This window comes from Rousettus aegyptiacus, unplaced genomic scaffold (assembly GCF_014176215.1).
Source record: "Rousettus aegyptiacus isolate mRouAeg1 unplaced genomic scaffold, mRouAeg1.p scaffold_m13_p_18, whole genome shotgun sequence".
Lineage (NCBI taxonomy): Eukaryota > Metazoa > Chordata > Mammalia > Chiroptera > Pteropodidae > Rousettus > Rousettus aegyptiacus.
The window spans coordinates 20,272,144-20,288,969 of NW_023416293.1; the positions used below are offsets into that span (position 1 = coordinate 20,272,144).

The window sequence follows — 16,826 nt, forward strand, 5'->3', positions numbered from 1 at the left end:
GGGGGACCGGCCTGGAGCTGCACGGCCAAGGTCACTCTTCTGTACTTTCTTTGATAAAAGATGCTTTTGATTAGACAGGACCCTTTCACTTTTTTGTGCCTTTGTTCTGTTATAAGGCGATGAGAATGAGAGAGCGTCAGTTGCTCGGACCGCGTTCGGGCGCAGGTGAGGACGCAGGAGCGCGGAGCGCGGGCGCTCGGGGGCCGTCTGAGCGTGCATCAACGCGGTTCGGTGTGACTGCTGCTCTCGTTAAATAATCTTACCCTTTCCTGGGCAATAAATAACGTTTGCCGTTATTCTTTTTGCGGTTCTTGCTGAAACAGCTAGCGCGTGCATGCGCGCGCCCTGTCCCTCATATGTATGCACACGTGTGTATAGCATATGTATGTATGTATATATGTATGTACATACACATGTAGATATGAGATGCAGAAAACCTTGGAGTACAGGGATTAGCATCATCGATTGCTTATGCTCACTGGGAAATATTACGGTAAACTGTCTTTTAGCAGACAGTTTTAAATGACTCCATTTTAAAGACAACTTTGCTTCCATAATTCTTTTTTTACATATGCCTCTGAATGTTTCCATCTCTATACCAAAATAAATAAGTAACAAGTAAATAGCTCTTAATGAAAAAATAATAATTTATTATCTTGCTTACCAAAAAAATATATATATATTTCAAATGTGTAAAAGGGATGTTACCACCACTTTTAGAAATTTATGCATATCTGTTTTTAACATAAACTTTTAACTCAGACAACTTATACTTTCTCAAATAAATTGATAAATAAGTTACCTATAATCATACAGTCCTATTATTTTCATTACACTGTCTTCTAATAGTTATTAATCTACATGAAATTATAACTTCCATGAACCAATACATAACATTTTAGATTCTGTATTTGTATACACATTTCCTTATGTTAGCTTAACTTCCATACACCTTATAGCAATAAAATGTAATGTAAGTTTAACAATGTAACATTTTATTTTTTAATTTTAATTAATTTTTTATGGTGACATTGATTAACAAAATCCGATGTTTCAGCTGTACATTTTAACAGTAAGGCATATATATATATATATATTCACATCATGTGTTCACCTCCCAGTTAGATTTCTATCTGTCACCACATATTTGACCCCTTTTATCCCACCTGCCTCTCCCCTCCCCCTCCCACTCTCTGGTGACCACTACTCTTGTCCACGTCCATGAGTCTCTGTTTCTTCGTCCTGTTCGTTCATTGCTTTAGGTTTATGTAAGTGAAATCACGTGATTTTCAACTTTTTCTGTCTGGCTTATTTCACTTAGCATGATTATCTTGAGGTCCATCCACATTTTTGCAAATGGCAGTATTTCATCTTTTCTTGTGGCTGAGTAATATGCCATCGTATATATGGACCACAGCTTCTTTATCCAGTCACCTATCATAGGACAATGTAACATTCTATAGTGTTGAATTGCTTTCCTTTTGTCAAGTTATAGTATTGATAATAGCAGTAATGAAAAGTACCAGTTATTAACTGTTTACACAATAGTATTCTGTTAACAAAGTAGAGACCAAGCCTGGTCTGTTACGTGGAAATGCCTGTACTCTAGAATTTGATATACTTAGGTTTCTACTGTCTGTGTGACATTAGTCAAGAAAAAAACCCTGTTGTTTCTCCATCTTCGATTCTTCCTCTAAAAAAAAAAAAAAAAAACAAGACAATAATAGTTGCCTTAGAGCTTGTACCTATCAGTCTAGAGATTGTACCTACCAGAGTCTGGCACTTAGTAGATGTTCAACAAATGGGGACGTTCTCTTATTGAGAACTGCTCCTAAAGGTGGGTTACCCAAATCTATAAAATGAAGAGATTGTAATGTTTTGTGCACATATTCAGATGGATTTCTAGGATAATTAAGCTCTAAGTGGCACCAACAATATGCTGTGTTCCTTTTTATATACCAAGTTCTCACCAAGTTTACCTTTGCATCATTCTTTTTCATCTTTTTTTTTTTTTCTTATCTTCATTCATTCTTTCAACAAGCGTTTCTGAAGTCACTGTTAGAATGCAGGCTGCAACTGGCCTGCAGGAGGTAGCTCCTGTTCAGGAGCCGAAAGACTCGGCTGAAAAGACTCAGCAGAAGCCTCCACTGCTAGGCCAGTGAACAGGCAGAACCGTGTGTGCATATGCGTGCGCATGTGTGTGTGTTTACTTGTGTGCCTGCCCAATGAGGCCATATTTGATCATCTTGATAGTATAACATGTCAATCAAGAGGATCAAGATATGGCTCCAGGGAAAGACACATGTAAACTGATAACAAATTATAAATTATAATAGATTTATGCACAAAATGTTACAGCAATACATTTTTGCCCAAGGGATTAAGAATGGTTGCAGCATTTACTTCTCATTTAATTTTTTTTCAAGTGAATACCAACTTACCAGTTAAATAAAGATGGACCCAAATTTGAGAGATGTAGTTTACCCAGGGAAAACAGAAGATGCGCAGCCATGTGTGACAGAAGGGGGACCTGCTGGTCTGGCAGCCACTTCCCTGTGCGTGTGACCTCACGACAGGTGAGCGTGAGGGAGGCGCAGGCAGGCCAGGGAGCGGGAAGCTGCCGATCCCGCGTACCCGCCCTGCGCCGGGCAGTGTGCGGGAGGGACACTTTATGTTCCGTCATGCAGCTCTCAAAGCGACTTGATTTCAGAGTGATGGAAACGAGACTTTGAGTATGCAGTAAGTTGTCCAGGGTCACGGAGCAGGAATCTGGTGGAACTGGTGTTCAGACCCAAGTCTCCGAGCTCAAATCTCCTCACTGAGATACAATGACTGATTAAGTGGGAAATGCGGGTCTTCCTGTTTATCTGGGTTTAGTTAACTTCTCTGAAGATAGGTTTAGGGATTCGTTCTGGGTTGCCTTACACTTCCTAGAGAGCACAAGGCAGCTGTTCTCCAAAATGTGTAACTCTCTGCGATGCCTTTCAAACGCAAAGGCTGTGCTCTGCGAGTCATGGCAGCCTGTACGCTTTGCTTTGTTTTGCTTTATCCCTATTTGTTCATTCTTAGGCACAGCCATTATTTGCCCTTAAATGAGGTGGATGGGGTGTCTCTAACCTGCTTAGGCATTTCTGTTTGCTCTGATCACCTTTCTCAGACCTTTAGCAGGAGGGCTCGTCATCTCGATTGTCCGCCATTCTGGAGGCGGCACATACGGGGTGAGCGTCAGAGCTTCAGGACTTTCCTTCACGACAGCACCGTGTTGGGAAAAGACACTTACGGCGTTGGCCGGTTTTCCCCATCCGTCCTCACTGGCTCAGGCGGTGCCGGTTGGATGTGGCTGAGTCTAACCTCCTTCCCAGCGTGTCCTCCTGGGAGAAGCCCCATATATTAGTGCAACTATGGGGTGGCCCTGAGGCTCCCGACCCCCCTGCTTCCAAGCTTCCCCCTCCCCATTTCTCTGACATGGAGAACTAACAGACCAGAAATCAGCCAACCATTTATATAAGGGGTCAGACGATAAATATGTTAGACTGTGAGTTATTCTGTTTCTCTCCTAACCTCTCAGCTCTACCTTTGTAGCGTGAAGCAGCCAGAGACAATATGGAAATGCATGGCTGGGGCTATATTCCACTAAAATTTTATTTATAAACTCCAAAACTTCAATTTCAAATAATGTACATAATTCTTTTGATTTTTTCCAACGATTTGAAAAGTAAAAACCATTCTCAGCTCACAGGCTCCGCAGACACAGGTGACAGGCAGTGGTCCGTTCTCCGCTGCCCTCGACAGCCAGTGCGCTGTGATACCGCTTCTCCCTAGGTCTGGCCATCGGCGTCTCCTGGCCGGCTGTTTCTCTACAGCATCCTTGGTCCAGAGCAGCTTTTCCTAGTTCCATCTCATTGGGCAGCTCCGGCCTGGAGGCCTTAGCCTTCTCAGTGTCCTTCTGTGTTTGTGCGGTCCTTCCCGGCCGGGAACCGGCCCTTGGGAAGGTGGTCGGTTTGGTGAGCATGCTGATATCTGGTCTAGAAGTGAAAGGTGCATGTTTTTTCTTCTCTCTGGACAGTTTCTTTGCTATCTACCTTTTGCTATTCTTCAGGAACCTCCAGCTGAACTACACTGACTACTAACTAGTTTGTGATTCTTTGAAAGAACATATTCAAACTTCATTTACATGATTTTTTAGATTATTCTTTCTACTTTTTCCTCATGAGCTTGCGTTACAAACAGGAAGATAACTTTGGAAAGTCAATAAAATGACCGACAAAACAAAAGTGTGAATTGAGACTGAAAAAGTATGCCAATTCCTACTTTTCTGATTTTATTATTTACTCGGCAAATATTTACACATGTCAGGCACTGTATCCCAAAACGAGATCCCACTTTACATTTGTACAAAGATGAATAGAATACCACGCTGTCTTCTGGGGACCTGCAGGGACGACAGGGAACAATGTGCTGTCTTTAGATGATTCTCTTGATGTCTGTTATCATTCTGTGTGGAGCACAGGTGAGTGTAGGAAGAAGCGCGTGCTCTTCACTCCCCACCTGTATGAGGAGCGCGGGCCGTGGAGCTCACACCCTGGGCCACCAGTCCCCGGCTGAGCTCGCGGTGTTGTGGAGGGGGACCGCTGTGTTGTAGCTTTGTAGTCAGGACAAATTGAAATTTCACGTACAGGCACGAGGTGATGCCCAGCACGTAGGCCCTAAAACAACATTCCACATCAAATGATGTTAAACTTTCTTTTTTATTTGTTTGGTTTTTGTCGATAAATTATAACCTTCCAATAACATTCCAGTTTACTACTAAATTTATCACTTAATCAGACTTCTTTACTGACTACGTGATGTGTTTCCACTGGCTTGTTGTGTGAAAACGGGGATGTAATCAAGGCCCTTCCGTTGGACTGCTCGTCAGATATCTTTTTTTTTTCCCTAATGCTACAGGCTGTAAAGATGCTCTCGTGCAAATAACATGAAATGATGTTTATCGACTAACTTAGTCATCTTTATGTGTCTGCTTAGATCTGGTCGGCGATGGCACAGATTTTGGTGGCGAGTTGCCCCGTGGACGGTGGATTGGCGGCGCTGTACCCGTTCCCATCGTGATGTCCGCTGTGAACGCCCTGCTCTGGTAGGTACTTCCTGTTCAATATTGTTACCATTTGCATGGTTATGTTTTGAGAATTAATGAAGGCTACTTTTAGAACGAAAAATGTACAAAATACATGTTTTTGTGTTGCTGCTATGAAATATAGCCAGATTTAGTCTGTTACAACCAGGTGCAAAATGGGAGAACAAATTAGGATATACATACTATGCGTATGTATATATGTTCGTTGGGTAGTATATCTGTATCTATACAGGCAGAGTTTAGCATAGAATTTTACTTCTCTTTTAACTAAACAAAAAAGTCACTGGAAAGTTTCAGTGTTTTTTAGTTCTTCAATATCACATAAATCTAGCAATGTAAGCCTAAAGATTTTGCTTAATATAACATTTTGAAACAATCAATATTATTATAATTTTACCCAAGGGTGTATCTTATATGCTTCCAGTTACACAGGTGCCATATGGTGATTGACATGATGTTTACAATGACATTGAAAAAGGGTCATACTCAATATCAGAAGACCTTAATTTTGGTTTCAGCTCCAACATTTATCATTTTATGAGTCCCTTAAATCTCTAGGCCTCAGTTTTGTCACCTGCAAAATGAGAGGAAGAATTTTTGCTTTACCTAATTTATAAGATTACAGTTCAAATGAGATGATATATGAAACTATTAGCTAATTATAAACCCCATAATAATAGATGACATTATCTGTGACTAATATTACAAGGAGGGAGGCGGTAAAAGGTTTTGACCATAATATTATTTTTAAATTGGTTAATACAGTCTAGTATTTTTTATATCACTCGCCTAAGAGGTAAATGATAAAATCATATTTAATTTTAATTCCTGTCTTATATTAATTTATTACATTTGGGAAAATTATGTTTTCATGAATGATGGAAAAAACCACGTTTCTCTCACACTGTGCACATCAGTTTGCACCAACCATGAGATTGAGATTTCCGCTTCTGATCGCCAAGATGTTTTCTCTCTTACTAGATTCTATTTTTAGTTATTTACACTTGGAGAAGAAAAGATACAATAAATATTTTTTATGTGTCATTTAATTTCAGGATACTAAGGGAATATAGAAATTCGATAATACTCGTTTAGTTTAATATATTTAATTACTTTGTTAACTGAGATCTCTTAAATACCTCATATGACCATTCTCTTCAGCTAAGAGAATACAGCTAGCTTGTTTAAAAGACTAAAAGTGAAAATCTCAACAAATATATTTGGAAAGATTTTTCCACAAAAATTAAACAAGTTGTTATATAACTAGGCTAATGCAACAAAACTGGTTTGCAAATTCTTTTCCAGATATAGAAATGGTTATCATTGAAGGAGTAATGGTTTATTACATGAATAAAATTTTATGTATAAGTTAGACGAAACCTTAATAACAAGTAACTTTTATTCACTGGTTTATGTCATAGCATAGTCCTTAAGTATGGGGTCGGGGCAGTCTAGAGTCAGATTGCCTGGGGCTGCAATACATCATTTTCCAGCCTTGGCCTGTTTGGCAACGCATTTAACTTCTCTGTGTCTTAGTTTGTGCATGTGTAGAATGGGTGTAATAGTGAGGCTGGCTGGGCGGATTAATGGATTAATATGGTCAGGTGCTTAGGTGCACTGTGGAACCAGTATTAGCAATGATTATTCACTGGATAAAGAAAGGATTATGGTGACAACCACAGATTTGAGAATTAGAAAGCCCTAGATTCAAAATAATTTATTAATTGATTGTGGAAACTTAAGTAGTTACTGAAACTTTTGAATCTCAGTTTCTGATAAGTAAAATGGGAATAATTAAAATATACTCCATACTGCTTGTGTTAGGATGGCTCACCACAGCCTCTGGGAGTTGTGAAGATATAATCTTAAGTTATTATATAATCTTATTTTGAAATAATATAAATGAGAGATTCTTAGATTACAAAAATGTTTTTGTCATACATTATATTTAGGGTACTTTTGGAAATGTACTCACTTGTAAGACTTGTTTTGTTAGAGTCAGAATTTCGAAAAGGACATACAAATAATTTAAATCAAATTACAAAATGCAAATATAACTGAAATATGGCATCCTGATTTAAAAAACAAAAATGACAAATACCTATTGGCTTTTTTGGACTATCAGGGAACATCAGCTCAATGTTTAATTTGTTCCGAAGTTAGGCCTGTTACCACATTCGAACTTTTTGTTTTTTTCTGGGAAAAAAGGGGATAAAAGGTGGTAGAAATGTAGATTATGTGTTACAAAGTAATGGAGAGGAAGGGCTGAACTTTCATTTTATAACCGTGTATTCTGAATCAGATTGCATATTTGCTCTTGTTATGAGTAAACTTAGGTATTGTCCTTTGGGCTTGTATTGGCCGAATTCAGTAGTTGTAATGGGCGGTGTTTTTTAAATGAGTCATAATTTGTTCCCAAGGTGGGAAATACTGATAACTTGGGGCAATATCTGAGCCAAGAGTGATTGCCAGGCTGCTGTGTATCACTCAGAGCAGAAAGCCAAGTCTCCTTCCCTCACATGCTGATTATAAACCATCTGAAACAATGACTGTGTGGTCAGTCCGCCTCTACGTCCATCCATATCAGCAGCCACGTACATTTAATCTGACTGGTTTACAGTTCAGATTGCAGTAGTATTGAATGCTGTCTTGCACTGTGGACTCTGAGAAAGAAGATATCTACCAAGAAGGCGCCTGGTGGCTAACTAGGCTCAAATTTAAAGGAGACCCGAGCAGCCATTTCTAAACAGGGTCCTTTCACGCAACTGCACTGAGCTGCGCTGGCTCCACAGTGAACTGCCTACCTGCACTGTGTTGCTGCCATCTGAGCCAGGCCTTACAAAAAGAGTTCCTGGAATGCTATTTCAATCAGTAGGATTGTGGCTTTCCCCGTCCAATCAAGAGCTGCACAACTATATCCCCATCAGCATCTTCAACCAATTAGAGCAGCTCCATTCTGACCAATCAGGAGAGCGCCTTTTGGACCAATCAGACTGCGAGTCCTCATCTGCATCAGGATGGGCCAGTCGAGGGCCAGGTGCAGAGACTTCTGTCTGTATAAGCCAGCTTCCCTCTGGCTCTGAGAGCATGCTTTCCTTTCCACCGAAGACGGAAGACTGTTTCCCAGACTGGAACTGAAAGACGGAACAGGAAGCCAAAGACGTCTTGCCGGACTGTGGTGGAGAAGAGCAGGCAGGGCAGGGCTGTCTGTCAGAGAGGGGCCTGGCCTCAGGGTCGCCTCACAGCCATGCTGTTCATGATTGACCTGTGACGCTAACAGCTAACATCGTTGAGCTGGTCCACAGCCTGCTGTTCTCACAGCCTTGCTGTATCACAATTAAGCTGTTTGTATTGAGCAAAGTTTCCTTCTTCACCACACCCAAAATTGGAGATTTCTGTTGATGTTGAATGAAGCCAGTCGGTTGCCAGCACAGTCCCTTTTATTCTTTTTGCTCATTTCTGCAATAGCTTTAGGCTTTATAGAGTTTTCCTGTCAAGGACAGTCATGGTTATGGAGGAGGCTTCCAAGTGGAAAGTTTTGGAGGTGGTTTCCTCGGTAGGAACCCATGGGGATAAGTGTGGCCGCTGCTTTGCTGGCCCTGTTTGGGGACCTGGATGACAGATGACCATAGCGCTTGCTCTGACCTGCTTCCCTGGGGCCCTGCATCATTCTGTGTTTCTAGTCCTTGGGCGCCGTCGTCATTCACATTTTGAAGACTCATGTCGGCAGTAAGGATGTCATGAGAAGAAAGCCGTGGCGGCGGACTGCCGATGCTGCTAAGCGGAGGGTCCTCGTGTCTCCCCGATTGTTTTCATGATCATTATTCGTGATGTTTATTTTAAAATGTATTTGTGGCTTCAGAATTTTCCTTCTAAAGGAGTCTGATTTACTCAGATATCAATCAATCGCCTGATAAACTAGCTCTAAAAACTAAAGAGGAGTACACCAGCTCATCCCCTGTCACACTGTCAGTTTGGAGTAAGTATGGGGTATTCCAGGCTGAAGTACACTGTAGTTTGGAGATAGAGATAGGTGAAATCTCTGTCATTGGGACCCTAAGAATAGGTAGGTTTAGTCAGGCCATCACTAAGCATGACACAGTCATTGTCAGGGGACAGTGTAAGGCTCAAGACAGTTGTGAATGATCAGAATGTGTCATTGGACAAGCAAAAGCTGAGTCGTTTAGAGGGCGTATCTGCTGAAGAGTGACTAGAAGTAGAATCGCTCCGAGGGGAATGCCCTGGAGTGTGGCCTCCTCTCGCCTGTCGCAGCCAGGCTCCTGCTTCTGCTGACCGAGCCACCCCGAGCTGCCCCCCGCCTCTGCGTGTGGTATCACATGGTGAGCCCCCTAGTGCTTGCGCATACTCTACATCAGACTCCAGCTCTTCCTTCCAAACTCCTTTTACATGTTCTGCCGTCTGTGAAAACTTCCTTAATCCTGCTCTGAAAATGGACCATTTCCTCCTTTTCCACCTATCTACTGTGTACATGCCTCTGTAATAGACCACGTTTGTATCATTTACAAGAATTGGCTGATATTTCTGTCTTTGTCCTTTTGGGCAGTTAGACACCATCAACGGAGTAGCTCATAAACAACAGAAATTTGTTCTTCACAGTTCTGGAGGCTAGAAAGTCCAAAATCAAAGCATTGGTGGGTTTGGTATATGGCAAGGGCATGCTTTCTAGAAAGTCCATCTTCTCACTATGTTCTTAAGTGGGGGAAAGGGCAAAGGGTCTGCATGGGGTCTTTTCTAAGGCCGCTAATCCCATTCACGAGGGCTCCACCCTCATGATCTAATCACCTCCCAGAGGCCCTGCCTACGAAACCTGTCACATTGGGCATTAGGATTTAACACACGCATTTCGGAGAGGCACAAACGCTCTGCAGCAGCATCCGTCTGTCCAGCTGAGCTCCCGGCTCGGCAAGGATGGCTTGTCTTATTCAGTCTTGCAAGTCGGTGTCTAGCACTCAACATGTAGCCACTGATTAAATTAGCAATTGAAACAACATCCTCTGTCCTCAGATTGAACAGGAAATAATTGCATTTAACATGTCAAGCAGATTTCTATTAAATATCTTTTAATATGAATATTAGCTTAAAATTGTAGTAATATGAATCTATAAAAAGTATAACAAGAAAAATGAAAAATGGCAACTTTTAACATGTTTATATCATTTTTTAATATTTCAGCAAAAATATGGATTTTGAAAATGTATAACTGACTATTCACTTCCTTATTAGTTTATCAGTAAGCATATTAATTTTAGAACATTTCAAAAATGATGAGAATTATTTAACCTCATCTTGGCTAACGTTGGAATGATTTCTTCCATGTAAATTAGTAAGAAAAAACATTCTTGTATTTCATTTTATTATAGTAATTATTGTATATAGTTTGAATTAATTTTATTCAACACTTGAGATCTGAATTCATCACAAACTGTTTAAATATTATACACACACATATACACACATACATATACATATATATGTATATATATATTTCATTTGTCTATGGAAGGTGCCTACTGATTTGGACAGGGTTGAATGTATATATTAAGTGTAATTAAACATTCCTGTAAATTTGAGCTTTTTTTTAAAAATAGAGGGCAAAGCAACCCCCCCCCAAAAAAAATCTAAGTCAATAAACAAAACCCTAGTTGTATAGCCACATGAAATTTTATTTTAAATTTATTTTAATAGCTGTATATCACTCAGAGGAAGACTTAAACTGTTTAGTTTAAAAGTTTGTACTTGAATAGTACCATTTTAACAGCAAAGACCATTAAGTCCACTAAACCTGTATGCTCACACTCAATACTTATCTTTGTTACTTAGTGTACCTCAGTCGTATGCAGAGTGGTGTATGTGGGCTAACTAGGCGGAGTTAACAGCAGCATTGGGTAACCCAAGCCATTCTGCTTTCACAGCTGGCTGTGGACAGGTAAGTGGAAAGCATTAAGCTAAGAAAGATCTCTTTAAGGGAAGAAAATGAGCTTACATGGTAGATCAGTTTTCACACATGTGCTGTTTTAGACTGATATGCATCAAGCAAAAAAGGATAATATTTGAATGAATCATATATCAAGACTATTAATACAGTTAATGTAAGCAGAAATATAATGGAGTGATGTAGGTATTAACACAGTATTAAAGCTTTGATACACTCAAGTAGGTAGAGTAATACAGAAAGAATAAGATATTCTTAAAAGAAGTGCATGTTTTTACAATTATTCCCAGAGGTAACATTTGACAAAATTTCAGGTTGTTTCCTGATTACTTTTTATGTCCCTGTTTTATGTTTTTAAAGATTAAAATATCTCGATGATTATTTTCTAAATTTTTTTTAGCTAAAGGACTTATAGTCGTATGCCGAAATTTTATCATAATAATAGTGACTACCCACTTACTAAGCTAGTGGCTGTGCAGTGGAAGCTCAGTGCCACATAATCACTAAATCTTCAGAATGAGTCTGCAAAGAGTGTTATTTTTACAAAAAAGGAGCTGTGTGCTATGCAGTGGTTACCACTGATTTACATGCATACTATATAACCTATATTTGTAAAAGCCTTACCACTGTAGGACTGACATATAAATATGGAAGCATGTAGTATGGTATATATGGAATTTGAAAACTAATTTTCTTTTTGAAATAAATTCTGAAAATATAATATGCTTCAGGTTTTAAATCATGCTTATTTAATATCCTGAAGAATACAGTTTATAAAATTATAATTAAATACTTCCCATTCTATTCTTCTGATGCAACAAATATGAATAAAGATGAGAATCTATATTTATATGAGACATGTCCTCAGTAGCAGGTACACTCAGTGTCTTTCAGTAGAATGCATTAACCATTTTGAGATCGGACAGTTTATTCTTAAAGTCAAATAATACCGTCATTTAATATATTTTCTGATGTCTTATTTTTTCCTACATTAATGGTCAGTGAATGCGTGTGGCAGTGATTGATCCTACGAGATGAAGACTAAGATTTTAGGTTTCAGCAAGTGTCTTCGGTGTGTGTACCAGGCAGCCACCAGCAAATGCTTTCACATTCTCTCTCTTTTCAGCTCAGTTATTTTAAAAGAATGTTGTTGACTCATCTCATATTTTGCTAATCTCTATGCTGGATAAATATTACCAGTGTTTCACTGTCCCTTAGATGTGCAGTAAACCGTTCACTTACGCAAACAAGGAGAACATAAATGTAATAACAAATAAGCCTAGGAAGCAGAGATAGTTTTGAAGAAGCAGTAGATTTTTAACACCTTCTTTTAAATTAATTATAATATTTTGAAATCATTTGAAATTTGACTGAATTAAATGATCTAAGAAGAAAATAATGTTTTAAATTACATTAGTTAAATGTTTGAAGCTGGAGAACTCAGGTATTCCATTTATTCATTCAGTGAATGTTCATGGACCTCCTATTTGTAGTAGTGTCTGGGGCTATGAACAAAACCAAGTTCTTGTCCTCATGGAATTTATATTTCTAGGTAGCCATTAGGCAGCGAGGGCAGGAAGTGTGGAAAGGAAGGGAGTCGAATGTGTGTGTGTCTGGGGGTGTGTCTGTGAGTGTGTCTGTGTATAAATTAATAAGCGTGTATGTATATACGTATATACATGTACACATATATTTATATAAAGTGATATGTATCATTTACTATATGTATATACGGATAGTAGTAGTTTTAATTTTAAATAAAAGAAACTCCTTTTTATAGCAAAAAAGGAATTCTTGTGTTGAACTTTAAAGCTTTGTTTTAGATTACAAAGGTTGAGACTCTTACCAAAAATTCATATTTTGATCATTTCCATAAATTAAAATTTTGATAAAATACCTATCTTTGAAAATTATCCATCTGTATCCTATCTTATTTTCTTTATTTTAAGAATGTCTAGATGTTCTAGAATCTAAAGAGAAGTCCCCAAGCTTTTCTATACATTATCAGATTGCACTGAGAGGTTATATTGGCTGATGGAGGACAGAAAATTTGACACTGTGAGACTCAAAGGGGTGGAGAGTACTCTGAAGGGAAAGAAGCAATTCTCAATTCTTTGTTCTTTAATTAAAGTTCAAGTTGTCTCTACGCAGAAGCAGAAGTGTGGAGGAACACGGACGCTCTCGTATTACCTAATCACGTAAAAGTTGCCTGTAGAACCAGAGTCCTCGGTTCATATACGTTACTTAATTAGAAAGGTCATATCGGTGTGCTCTTAGAGCTGTGACAAAGGAACAATTCAAAAGCTGGAAAAACAGTGTCAGCCATGCACTGTGTTGTGTCAGGTTTCCAACTAGAAAGCGAGTCAATCATTTTTAGCATTTTTTTTTTGATACGATAAAATGGCCTTGTTGTTAAGCTAAGCAAGTAAGTAAATATTAAACTTTGTTTACTTAGATCACAGTGATAAAGTAGCCTGTTCCTCTTGGAGGAGATGAAAAATATCAAAACTATACATTTGAAAATAGTTTCTTTTAATAAAACACAGGTTCATGTTTGAAAAGGTAACTACTTTTAAGGTTCTCTGAATACATGATTTTGGTGGCTTTCCCAAATCAAGATCAGTCAGCTTTCATGCCACTGATGTAAAAACTACTGCTCAATACACAAATGTGCCACCAAAGATTTTGCAGTAATTCTCAACAATTCATTTTTAATTTACTGTTTTTTTTTTTTTTAACTTAGATTTAAAAATAATGGAGCCATATGATAATGTCTAATGGCCTTTCAAGGATGGGGCAAAAGAACGTAAAATGGAGGAGCATGAATCACCCTCACTGCTAATTTTGCCTTTTCCTATTACTTTATGTGAGGGGCGAAATACAGAGATTTCTGTTAAAATAAATACTGTTGACAAAGTAATTATCATCTCATCGGATTCCACCCTAAGTACTAACGTCCTGAACTGTGTAGCACTCTAATAAAACAGAGTAATTAAAAACGCATTTCAGTACCTGATCTTCCTAATATGAGCCTGTTAAAATCCATTAAACAGATTATAGTAAGGTCAGAGACTTCCTCAAGGAGGAGGCGCATAAGATAAATTAAAAGATAGAAATAGTAAGTCTAAGACGAGAATAATCATTATATATAAAGTTTCAGGTTGTTTATTTCAGTTTTGTTATTAACTCTCCCTGGGAAATACACAGAACAGGGCACATAGGAGGAAGCAAGTAGTTGAATTAAATTATATTCCTGTTCATTAATTGCTTTGAGGGATCAATCACAACCTAGAAAATAATAACACAGGATTTTTTTTTTTTAATTTAAAACGGTAAGTAGATCCTAGACTTTAATCTCATTCTTTCATTCATGCCTCAGGCTAGGAAACCCTCCGGGGCTGTCAGAGCAGGGAGAAGCCGCTTCATTAGCAGGGTCCTCTCTGTTCAGACTCTTTTCCTGCTAATGAGAAAGGCAACTCGGTGGCAATGCTCCCGACACCCACACTTCTTTGTTCAGCTGGCTTCTGAACGAAGTCAGGCATTCTAGCAAACTCTGTCAGTGCTGCGCAGACTCCAAGGTGACCTAGGACTCAGTCACGCAGTCATTTTAGTAGATTCCCACCAGCCTTTTTAAATGAAATACAACAAAATTAAAAAATATCGCAGTACATTCCATAATTACTTTTATAAAGCCTTTGTTTGATGTATATGTCTATGTGTATGTGTGCTCTGTTACATGATAAAATGTGTTTTTTTTTCCCCTATGGGGAGTCACAGTCCAAAGAGAAAACCACTGTTATTAATCTAGTCCCTCCTCATTCTTCTTAAGTTGGTTGGTCCTTCGCGATTCAAGCATTGTCCAAAACCTTCGCTTCATTCATTCTTTTCCGGCAGCTCCGTGGTGTCTCGGCGTCTCCGTCTTGACAGTGCAGTGATCTCCGAAGGAATTCCTCACACATGTTATTTGAAGTGATGAATTACTGATATCCTAAAAACCGTTATAAGTTTGAAAGTCCAAATGTCAGCTTATTTATTCATTACAGCTTTCTCTTCCCTTAAACCTTATCGTGGCCATCGGCAGTTGCCGGCATGCAGTTGTCCGTTAGAATTTCTAAGTCATTTCCTAAGTTCGCTTTACTCTTTAATCAAAATGAGTGACCAATGTAGGTGATTCTGTTGCTTAATGTTCTTTAAAACAGGGGTTCCCAATCGTTTTGGCACCAGGGACCAATTTCATGGAAGACAATTTTTCCACGGAATGGGGTGGAGGTGGTGGTTTCGGGTTGACTCAAGCACATTACAGTATTATGCATGTTATATCTATTATCATTACACTGTAATATACAATGCAATAATTATACAACTCAGCAAAATGCGGAATCCGCGGGAGCCCTGAGCTTGTTCCCCTGCAACTAGATGGTGGCATCTGGGGCAATGGGAGACAGTGACATCCAGGGTGTGTTGTTTATGTCCAGTCTACTCCGTAATCTCGTTTTGGTTGCTGTCACTGTAGAAAAACCTGCTTCACAGAGACAGGGCGTTGGAAGTGGAAGCCGGCTTCTCAGTGCTTTGTGACAACCTCAGGATAGTCCGCCTCGACTTTAATCCCGAACATAAGGAGATTTGAGGTTGTCTCAGACGTACCTTTAAGGCCACTGTCATTTGCAGTCTCAAGCAGTTGATCCTCTGCTAGTTGAACAAAGCCGATTCACCTGGCTCATTCACAAATGCGTCACAGGATCCGTTCATCTGCAGGTCGAGCCCTCAGCCGTCGTGCTCTCACCAGCGCTGCAGGGTTTTCGTAGCCACCTGTCACTTGCTTATCCCCGCCTCGCTCGTGTCCCTTGTCCAGACGTCACTCCCGTCCCAGGAGATCCAGGCGAAGCCCCGGCGTGGGTCTTCCCCTCGCGTCGCTCACCACTCTCAGAGCAGCAGCGGCCTTTACTGGGGCTTTATCGGCCTCCCGCAGCACGCACCCCCAGCCCGCGCGCTCGCCTCCTGTCCTCGCGGGCGGGTCTCGTCCCGGGGCTGCTGCCTGGACTGCCCTTGGTCCGCGCTTGTTACCGGCTCTTCCCAACCCCGCTCTTGTGTCCATCACGTCACTTCTTGGCTCACAAACCTGCAGGTTCAGGGCCTTTCAGAATTCCTGAACCAGGTCCACACTCCCTGTGGCTGTCAGGGCCCCACAGGACCAGGACCTGCGCTGTTCCGCCGCTGCCCCCCCCCCTGCATCTCACCCCCCCCCGGCCCCCCAGTTCCCCCGCGGCCCCCCCCCCGCCTCTGCCGCCCCCTCCACTTTCGCGCCGCCCGCCAAGCTGGAATGCTCCGCCCTCCCACTCCAGCTGTCCTTCCGCTTGGGGTTCGGTGGGACCGTCATCTCTGCCAGGGGCCCCCGCCTGTGCGTGGGAGCCCTGCAGTCGCTCTCGAACGGCCCTCCGCACTCGTTCCCTTCGTGCGTGAGCAGTTCCTGCGAGACTCACGCATTCGTCTATGGGACGCGCGCTCCTCGGACTGTAGGCTCCACGCAAGCAGCGCACGGACTCGGCCCTGCTTACTCACGGCTCCAGCCCCGGGACCGGGAACAGAGCTTCCTGTGTGAAGGACACTAACCCGTTACCAGATTAGTGAACGTATCCATGAAGATTTACTGCTGTAAATTGTGTAAATAGAATTTCTCCATCAAAAAAATATTTTAAATTTTTATGTGTCAATCTATGGTTGCCATCCCCCCAAAATATC

The 16,826-nt window shown here is 40.5% G+C and overlaps 1 protein-coding gene across 4 annotated transcripts in view; it reads left to right on the forward strand.

The window, feature by feature from the left end:
• CHRM3 (cholinergic receptor muscarinic 3) overlaps positions 1–16,826 on the forward strand; it is a 443,200-nt gene that overhangs the window by 121,647 nt on the left and 304,727 nt on the right. For all 4 annotated transcript variants that reach the window (XM_016129573.2, XM_016129571.2, XM_016129572.2 and 1 more), the window contains exon 2: positions 5,026–5,134. The gene's annotated coding sequence lies outside the window, so the exon portion shown is untranslated. The remainder of the gene's footprint in view (positions 1–5,025; positions 5,135–16,826) is intronic.